The sequence below is a fragment of the Haliotis cracherodii genome, unplaced genomic scaffold (genome assembly GCF_022045235.1).
Source record: "Haliotis cracherodii isolate W230 unplaced genomic scaffold, xgHalCrac1.p SCAF_9, whole genome shotgun sequence".
Taxonomy (NCBI): domain Eukaryota; kingdom Metazoa; phylum Mollusca; class Gastropoda; order Lepetellida; family Haliotidae; genus Haliotis; species Haliotis cracherodii.
Window position 1 is genome coordinate 10,849,781 of NW_027266343.1, and position 11,286 is coordinate 10,861,066.

Genomic DNA, 11,286 nt, shown 5'->3' on the forward strand with positions numbered 1-11,286 from the left:
GCTCAGGTGAATGTTCTTTGTGGGCAAACTGTCGAACATAGAGTTGAGAACCCCTAGAGATTTTTTTATTTTCCACGTTAATATCCAAGTCTTTCAAAACCAACAGTATCTCCATAGTGATGCTGTCAACATGGACATCATCTGCTTATACTTGATCATTACTACCAACCCTTTATACGGATGTATCAGCAATATGTGCTCGCTTTAGTCACGATCATGCGTTTCTTCAAGGATCATCATGTACATGTAAATGTCACATCTTAATGGTTGTTGTCAGTTATATTCAAATCAATACTATAAATACTTAGTCTATATGTTACCAATACGACCAGTGTCGAACACAATCATTTCATGTCAAGATAGACCCTCCGAGTTCAAGAGAACTCACTGTTTATTGAAATCAATTCTTAAGATTGGTCCATCCTACTCAAGATATTTACCATGACATATACAGTGCTCTAGCTCAGTATAGGCTAAAACAATACGATGTAGCACCAGCCCTTGATGTCAGAGAATAGAAAGGAAGTTTGGGGAACTATACATGTTGTGTTGCAGAGACTATAATAGTCCAGGGCACAAGTGTATTATCACACAACACGTTCGGTAATCTGTGTCTCAACTGCATTTTAACAAGTGTCAGAAGGCCAAAGGGCCGTTTAAACAATGAGTGTTAAATTGCCACTTTGAACCCTCTGGATTTGCTACCACATGAGATATATAGCATCAACCACGATCAGAGCAATGTCAGAGATGTTCAAATGCTTTACTTCCGAAGTTCATTACTGAGAGACAACACACGTGGTTGTTGTTGTTGTTGTTGTTGATGATGATGAATTATTGTGCACCTTCCTGGCGCTGTTGAACAATGCATAGTAACTCAGACGTTCCGAAGTTGACTTGAAATGCCAATGTCTATATATGCTGAATAAATCCCAAATGGTATTCTTTTCGTGTTTCGAAATCATAGGAGGAAGACATATATGATGTTGGGAACGAACTTCTGTCTAGTATATCCAAGTTGAGTTAATGTTTCCACTTAAATTCAAAACATCAATGTCAGAGAATAATCAGTCTCGAATATAGGGCGTAAAGGGCACATAGTGCCATAATGTTTGTCAAAACATTGAGCGCCAACGAGTAATGTGTGAACACTCCATATCAAGCTCATAGAATGGGATGGCATTGAACACCATGTTAACATACGACCTGTCATATCTAGTAAATCCCTCTGAATGTCTACTATAAAATTTCTGGAATTACGCAACAAGCAGTTTGAAACCTATATTGAAATAATTAGCTGTAAATAAAATGTGTAATTCCGTTCACAGTATTTATCTCATGTGTACATATATCTTTAAATACCTAACACATTTGAAAAGGTAACATCGCACCTTTCTGGTGGCTGATATTAACTACATATTGCTTTATCATTTGGTGTCGCATCAGTGACCAAAATTATGCCCGATGCAATTCAGTATTTTGACCTGAACCACACGTCCCCGTGTACCATATTTTCAAGTGTACATTTGACTTGCGTTTGCATGTGTTTGTGATGGATAATTCCGGCTGGGCAGGATATGTTCACCTTTTCGCAAGCACCTACTAGTATCATCACTATTTGATAGTGATCCATAAACACATGCTTATGAATGGGTCGGAATCTTAAAGTGGATTTCTTATGATTATGGAAAGGGTTTTGTCACTTTTATATTTAGTATGTCTAAGGCGCCGCGATTCGCTGTGCAGAGTTGCGTCCCTTGGGAACGCCAGAAACCTGTGATTGTGGGTTCGAATCCCGGTTCGTCCCAATTATGTTTCTAGGTTTGACAGCACCATACCCGTGCTCGTGGGTTTCACCGAAGTGGTAAACGTCTGAAACCTGCACCACTTCGGGCTTTCCTCCCACATTAAGCTGACACGCCGTGATATGACTGGAATACTGTTAAAAGCGGCCTTAAACCCAACTCACTAGTATGTTTCCATGTTCCAATCTTCATTGATATAGTTCTAAACACCAGAATATAGTCAGTCTTCAACATCTGCCGAAACAGATTCCATTGGTGGAAAAGGTAAGGTATAGCGATGAAAATCAGTAGAGCCATCAGCAAGAGCTGGTTGTATATTCCTGGAAAAGAAGGGGGAAATGGAAATTCGACATTATCCCTTTGTCGTAGAGCTTGCTATATTAGCTGTCGTCATTTCGATTTCTAATACAGACCAACATATTTCACTGAAAACGGTTTTTCACTTAGTTTCTTTGGATATTCGTGTAGCTTATAGCACGGGTAGGCCTACTGTGCTAAGTGGAAAGATGAAGTAAAAATGTTCATTAATGTTGGCACTTTTCAAACATATATGGTCATCTGTTATCTGAAACTGAGTCCGAACGTCTCCTTTCTTCGATTTCTACGGGATATGCTGATATGCATCAACTAAGTCAATGAACCTGATCACACGATGCGTTAGTTGCCTCTAACAAGCATTGCTGAGGCACGTTTGGCATTCCTATACTGACTTTCAAGACATTTCTTCACGCAATCAACCACCATTAACTCGTAAGTTTTTGTTTCGTTTAATATCACGGAATATATACATCACACAAAGGTAATACATTGATACAGTTACTAACATAGCCCAATAAAGCTAAACTGACAAAGATACAGAGGTTATCACGCGAGTGTGTTTGGGGATGGTAAATATCCTGCATTAGGAATAAACATTGTATTTAGCGAGCCTTGGCTATTTACCATCCCAAAACTCACAGGCGTGATAACCTCTTTATCATATAATGTCATTCTTTAGTTTAGCTTCAAATCGCTTTCCCTCTCTCACAAACATTACCGAAACATTGTGAGTTTTCCTGGAATGCGCGCATTGATATTTATTACGTCACAAGGTAGGTGATGTGTCAGTCGGACAGTGACTGTTGCCAATATAGTTCCAACTGAATTCTGTTTCCTATACAGTGGCGAAACAACATATACGCAAAACAACAATTGTTTTTAATTGCCTTTCGCGGCAATCCATCGGTCTGTCCGCTAGAGTAACTGCATTTTGTCAAAGGGAAGCTACTCTAACCCTAGTCTATGAGACGTCACGGCCACGGTCAGACGTTGTTGACAGTCAGTCTGTCCTGTCATAACGTTAAGAAGTGTAGTCAGATGTACACACAGCGACAAAACGAAACAAGGTAACAATTCAAGCACATTTCGGCCAAATCAAACTATTTTAATTTGTGGAGAAGGTTTCAAGCCACAGAGGTCTACAAGCACATATGGCTACTGATCCCGCTTCCCTCGGAAAATTGTTTCGAAATTTATATCTCCAAAGTTGCCAAAACTTATAAAATGCCTTAGCTTCGTCACAGTTAGACTCTGATCTTCAGTATATTAGACTGTTCTTTTGATAATGATAACATTATCCCTGTAGTTCCCAGGTCGTTGTCTCAGTATCAGTCCTTTCATGGTGTCAAAGTTGAGCTGTTGTTGGTTTCTGTAATTCAAAGTGAACCCTCGCACTTGGCAGGTCGTGTGCATTCCATCAAGTCTGAGGTTCATTAACTCATAGCCACAGTTTTGGGGGCCTCCTGACACAAACGTCTTGATGGTGTTTCCTTCCAGTTCGTCTGTAAACTCACCCAACGAATGGCCCAGCTCTGAATTCGTGTCGTGGGGTCGATGAATGTAAATGACGCTGTCCATGTCAAAGTACAAGACCCTGCGACGCACCAGGGCGAGAGTCTCGTACAGCTTGATCGTGCAGCTATGGCAACATTGAAATGAGAATGAGGGGTTTGGAATTCTTCCTTGTGGGTATAGGTCACTTCCACCATGTGTTCATTGACGATGGTGATATCCTTGATGGTATTTCGTTCATCCCTCCACAAGGCAAAGTACTGCGCAGGATCGCTCATATAAACGTTCTGACTATAGTCTAACCGTTGTCCGAAGTTGCCCCAGAGCGAATTAAGAAAGAGCTTGGCAATCGTGCGAAGTCCTGGGTTTTTCTCGATTGCGGTCCTTGTCCAACCGAATGCCTTCTTTGTCATAGATCTCCTGGATGTAAGCGTTGTGATCGGTATCCACTGGCTTCGAGCTTCTCCTTGAAATGATGGTCGATATAGGTGTCAAAGTGTCCTTCTTGCTGGGTGTCAGGGTCATGCTGTGCAAAGGTATCGAAATACCAAACGTCGTAGATCTGAAGCACCTTGTAACCATACTTCTTCACGGCTTCATGGAGTTCTATGGTGGCGTGCGTGCGCACCGAAGACCTCTCTTCGTCCGTGTGCTTGCAAGGTGAGTCTGACCGGGTATCGGCACACGTGTGGCACAGAGGACACGACATTGGATAAGTCCTTTCAGCTCAAACAATGTGTCCACATGCGGTTGATGGAGAAGGGTTGGGTGTCCCGTGTGAAACGCTCTGGTCTTACAAATGTAGGGATAAAGTGAACAGATATCGATGTACTTGATAGTTTCACCTTCTTGGGCTTCGTAGCATAATTGAGTGGCATTGGTGTGTCCTCCATAAAAGGCGTCGCGAGGGTTGAGCGGACCAGGTACGTGGATACAGTGGAGTCCCTGCAAGAAAGCATGCAAAGCAGAGTCCTCCTGTTGCATTTTTTTAAACTCGCATTCCCACAGGGTGACGACCCGTTTCAGACTCAGACGGTAGCGGGTGTCGTTATAACGTGCTCCCATCGACGTGCCCAGGACGGGATGAGGTTCTCCACATTTGATCTTGTGACATGTCTGACACCCATGCCAGAAACACGCCAGGAATTCGTAGATGGTGCCTGTCGCGTGAACTCTTTTTCACCACCATTCCTGGCATGCTGGAGGTGCAGATCGGGGTCGGTCTCCATGAGATAACTTAACCAGTGCATACAGGCCTGGGAATAGTTTCTCTTGGGTTGGTAGCCTTAAGATGGGAGAATAGCGATGATATCGAGTTTCAGATCGTGTTTTTGGAAGGATTTCATGGCGAACGCAGCGGCTGTCATCACCTCTACAAAGGGATCCATGTGAACAGTCCTGATGGCGTTCTGTCGGAAGTCATGGCATCCCCGCCTCAAAATGTCAACATCGCTCTGGCAGTAGTCTAAGAGTTCGTCTTGCAAGTCAAACAAGGTTCCTTCTTGAACTTTTTGGGTATGCCACTGGAGGAAGGCAGTGTGTTCCCCCGGAGACATGCCATCGGGATTGTACATGACGGCTGGTGGATAGGGACCTCTGTAGGTCTGGTTGGCTTTGGTATTGAAAAAGTGTGGAAAATACCCTTTCTTCACTTCAATCAGCCCAAAGGTTTTGGGAAATGCTTTCAGCGGGTAGGGTATGAAATTCAAACTGTCATTGAAACACAATCGTCCTAGGGTCACCTGTAAAATCTGTTGTCCATTCCGAATCTTGGTGGGGAGTTTCACCAGATGTGGGTACAGGCCCTTCAGGATCAAATGCAAATCATAAGATCGCACGTTATGTGCCAACACATAAATGAGTTCCTCCTTCTGGACCGTGGTGGTGTTCTTCATTTTCTGTATCACCTTTTCCTCTAACGGGGTGGGTGCGTCCACCTCCATGGCATCCTCCCCCTTGCCGTCCACCTTCTCCTCCTGGGGTGATGAATGTCGCTGACGTTTTGTTGGTGAATGAGTTGAGAGGGTTCCATCCTGTTTTCTCTTCCCTAGCCGTGACGTTGTCCCCTTGCGTGTGCTGCCCTCTTCCTGTTCCTCTTGATTCTTCTTCTTCTTGGGTTTTTCAGCCAGCGTTGTCCTCGAAACACGATCTCGTGGCTGGGACCATAACCTTCTTCTCTCCATGGACAGTGTTAGCACAACTCCTTGCTCGTTTCGCCGATGCATCGTCCACATCCTAACTGCACCATGCACAAATTTTCGAATATGCTCCCCCGTGTCTTGCTTACATTCAAAATCATAGAAGACGTATTTGACGTTGTCTCGTTGGATTTGGTTGTAACATTCTTTCCCCTCTTCCTCTTCCTCGTGGGCTTCATGGAGGGGTGTCATATAACAGCGATGGTCTGGGGTCATGGGTTGGAGATGTTAGGTGTAACAGTGTTGATTTGGGAATCAGCGTTGACATGTCAAGCAAGGGATCCCATGCTCTTCCTTGGGTCCACAATAGCTAGAGTGGAGGCAACGGTGGCAATGGTATTGCTTTGTGCAGGGATGTTTTTCGGGATGTTCGTAACGTTGGTCGCAGTGTTCACAGTAATAGCTTGACGCATAAAAAGGCTGGCATGGAAGTGATCACATCGTAGTGGTGATCATGATGGAATAAATGCAGTACGGTGACGTTGGGTGGAGCCTCATCACACTTGTACATCAGTCTCTGGTCCACCTCTTGACCGTAAACTTTCAGTTGATAATTCAGGTGGGCCAAGGCGCGTCCCACTCGTGCTAGGTCGTCCAGGCCCCGACAGGGACCTTCAGGCATGCCAAGACGTCGAAATAATTACCGTCCCTGTTTGCCTTGAACGTCAGTTATTCGATCCGTTCTGTGGGATCTCTTTCTCTGGGTGTCCCATTCTTGGATCAGAGGGCTGGGCTTGTGAGCATAATGCTGTGCCACCACAAGGGCCCTTGCCAAACATGATTGATCTTCATTCTTGATCCGTACAATGTCCCTTTTGCGTTCTAAAAATACTTCAAGTCCAACCACGTTTTTCATATGGTTGCTTCCACTGCCTGATCCTAGCCTGTCGGGATCTGCTACGTGTACTAAAGTCACAACCATGATGGCATCGATGTTCAGGGCTTTGTTGGACTGTTGGACTATTTCCACGGCATGCAAAATATCTAGCCCATGGAGATCTTCAAAGCGATGAAAGGGAATCCGTTTGGGAGTGTTCAAAGCAGGGTGATCGATTCCTAGACCGATCCGATCTTCCTTCTGGCCTGACATCTCTCCCAAAAGAACGCTTTCATCCTTTGCTTTGCCAACACAAACAACAATGCATAAGAACCCACACTCTCCCCTGTCCTCTTGGAGGCACACGCCTACGAGTGACACCACGTCTGAAAAAATATGTTTGTATGTATGTGTACACAAGTGGCATCACGTTTGCAAGGAAACACGAGTCAAACATCACGTGTGCATGGAAACACGCGTAATAGTACGGGTGTAAACATACACGAGTGTCAACACCTCGGTATAAATAAACGAGTGACAACGTCATCTTCATATGGATAAACGTCTGTTTGAAGACAAACACATGACACTACGTTTGCATGAAGACACGCAAAAAACACCACGTAAATATATATCGATCTTTCACTATCCATCTAAATATAATGATGATAAATAACCATATGGATAAACGTCTGTTTGAAGACACACACACATGACACCACGTTTTGCATGAAGACACGCGTGACACCACGTTTGCATAGAGACACGAAGTACATCATTTGTGCATGGAGACATGAATGGTAGTACGCATGTAAACATACACGAGTGTCAACACCTCGGTATAAATGAACGAGTGACAACGTCATCATCATATGGATAAACGTCTGTTTGAAGACACACACATGACATCACGATTTGCATGGGGAGACACAACGTTCACCACGTAGGCATTCCCATATCACGTTCATGTCTGCCTATGACGGTCCACCTTTAGATTTCGTCTTGATTTCATATTCTGACACTCGCTATCATACCAGGCTTGCTGAGATACACGACATTTACTGGACCAAGAACAAACAGCGCCAGCACTTGTAGTACAACATATCACAATGTCAGTGAGCTTAGTAACTGATGCGTAAAGGTTATCATTCAAAATAACTGCAAACTCATTAAACATTTCTCCACTTAACGTATTACCGAGATGGAGGTGGTAGGAAACAACTGGATCAGGAGGAAGTCTATATTTTGGTACAGGGGTTGATGAGGCAGATGCAGCGTTGACATTATTATTTTGTTGAAAAGAACAAGGAGTAAAATCTTTGAAGTGACAAACAACAGGCAAGTGATCTGAGTCGGTTCGGTCAACCACTGACAAATCTGTAATAGATTCAAATAAACTCGATGAAACAATGTAATAATCTACAGTACTACTTCCTGTGTGAGAAATGAAAGTAAGATTACCTGGACTGTCTGATTTTGTGCTATCATTAACGATGTGAACCCCAAGTAACTTACACAGGTCAGGTAAGGCTCTACCATAGTTATTTATATGAAAATCACTGACACATCGTTGTTGGTAAAATTCATCTGAAGTATATTCGTTATCGATAGGTAGATAATCTATTTCATCATCTATCGAATAATCTAATTCCTGACCAGTCCTTGCATTAAAATCTCCACATAGGATAAATTTACGCACGTCACCATAATCATGGATAATATGTATTAACCGGCGTTCTAACTTGTCTACACCACTGTCCTCCTCATTAGCATATACAGGAGAACCCTCAGGGTGGATGTAAACAAACACCAGGAATGTTGTGAAGGGAGATAATTCATCCTTAATTCTGAAAACCAGAGCGTCGTCCCAAAGGGAGTAAAGTCATTCAAAATATTGTGACAAATGATGTTTAATACAAACGGAAATGCCACCTGAGAACCGAGCACGGTTTACAGATCGCTTAGCCTTACATTCGAAAATGTTGTAGTTACTGAAATTGTTGTTTAACAAAGATATAGCATCATCAGTCATAGTTTCCAAGAGACAAATTATAGCAAACGTTTTACAAAATGAAATAAAATAAGAAGCCGTGAATATTCCAAGTACAGATTCCAGTTGGGATGTCCACATGTACATCATCGGCTTGACCATTCCTGGCTGAAACACTGAGGTCAGATTGATACTATACGTTCTGAGACTTATACGTCAAGTACTCTATCTGTTGCTACTGTACCTATTATTACCCATTATTAACAGTACCTAACGTACCGATAAAATTTGTAGTAATGTTTGTACACTTGTCAGAAGTTACAACAAAACTATGACCTAGGAATGTGAAGCAAGCGTTTTTCCCATCATGGTGATGTTTACCAGTACTACTCTGATTATGACTGTAGCCATGGCCGAACCCCTAGTCTTTCTCAGCCTGGGTATAAGCACTCCCTGCTGAAGGTGTTTCTGCGATAGGCTGTCAGCGTGACACGCCAGGGACGTCTCTGGTAGACGTGTACGTCAACGCCAACGTCAAAATCCACCACCACTCACAAATAACTCGATGTTGCTTTCATTTATGAATGGAACAACATGGGGCAAGGTGACATTGGTCGACTCACCAAAAGCATGCCTAGAGGGAATTCGTGCATGTCTGGCCAACAGAGGTGGTTTTACCCCATATTAGTGACATTTGCTGCAAAATGTAAATATTGAATTTGACCCCCGACCTCTTTAACGACCTAGTCCGCTACTATTTCACCACACCTACCATTCACCCCAGCAGAGTACCATAAATGCATATCATATAGATCAGGAGATGTCTTCATGATTCCCATTATTTCCTATTTATTTTTCTTTATTCATTGAATTGACAAACATTGAGTATACTTCACCAGTCTTTTTTTTCTGAACAGGTGCACGGATAGTTTTCACAATCCCACAAAAGAACATTAACAACGCTGTCGAGTACCGGGACCGGTTACTTCCCTTGATAGACAAGCTTGCGGCAGAGGGAGCCTGGGAAGTGACTGCAATGCCTCTCGCTGACGGTCCACTGTACATAAGCATAGGCCCCGGGTTCTTTACTGTTTGAACGTAAATGTGTCGGAGAAATATTTTGAGATCTAATGAAGTCTCTCTTTTTAAAATATATTTATGTATGATGTTGCCGTTCATTTCATTATCTTCGACGTTATTTTCGTTATCTTCGAGATATTAGATTGGTCTGACCCTCAAACGAAAATACTGGTATGTTGTGTGAACCGACGCTCATGAACGCAACAGATATGACGTCATAGATCCATGACTCGAGAATCCCCATTTGTCTCGCTCAGGGTTAGCGTGTAAAGTTTGGAAAGCACACGCAGCATATCGTGTGCTGAATAAAGACACTCTGTGGTAACACTTGACTGGTTGTTAGTTTTGTCAGTTAAGTGGTACACATTGGAAACATCTTTTCTTAACGTACAAGCGTCTCTATATGTTTCTTTGGTTTGAGTTTCTTTTGGCGATGAGTATAGTACCGTATGTTTCTAGTATCTGTTTACTGTGGCGTTTTTTAATAAACCGATCTTAGACCAGATTTTATTTAAGCATTTGACAGGGGGAAACACAGATATGCTGTTCCACTGACCCAGCATTGTGATAAGAGGACACAGCTACATCTTATTGTGGCGAGTCGACGCCGACGTTAAGGCGGGGGGGATTTCTGTTAAGCTATTAAATATTATATTTCACACCTTGTCTAATTCTTGACGTTGTGATAGTGTCGTGTGTTGTGAATACATTTGTATGTTGTGAATAGTGTTTTCTGATGTGATGGGTACAATGTGTGAAGCCCATTTCTGGTGTCCCCCACCGTGATATTGCTGGAATATTGCTAAAAGCGGTGTAAAACCAAACTCACTCACTCACTCACTCTGATGTGAATGGTGTCGTGTGTTGTGAATAGTGTTGTATGTTGTGAATAGGGTTTTGTGATGCGAATGGTGTCGTGTGTTGTCAATAGTGTTGTGTGTTGTGAATAGTATCGGTTTTTTTGTGAATGGTGCCGGGTTGTCATTATTTGCTTCATTGAAATACATCATGAATTATATTTACTAAGAGTTTGAACGATTTCAGTCCAACTTGCCAAGTTTGCTATTTTTTCAGAGCCTTGTCCCATAATACACATCTTATGTCAGAGAAACCAGTATTGTGCTCTAGAAACTTCAACACCTGTGGGAACTTGACAATGGCACAAGGAAGCCAGATTCAATTTTAAGCTGAGGACGGACATGACTCCGCAGCAGATAGCGGAGATGTTCGACAACTTCGACGACGACTATGAAAGATACAGTCTGGCAAAGAACATTTGCCTACATTGCATGAAAACTATGTGTCTTATGACCAACACTGAGATAAACACAACAAATGTAACAACATTCAGCGTTGTTTCAAATTCCTAGCTTTTCCTTATTTCCTGTGACCCAATTTGACTTGACAGGAAGTCCTGGAAAAGGGACTCCAGGCTAATGAACTTGACGGAGACTTCTTGGACACGAGGGGCGGTCGGGTAGCCTAGTGGTTAAAGCGTTCGCTCGCCACGCCGAAGACCCGGGTTCGATTCCCGACATGGGTACAATGTGTGAAGCCCATTTCTGG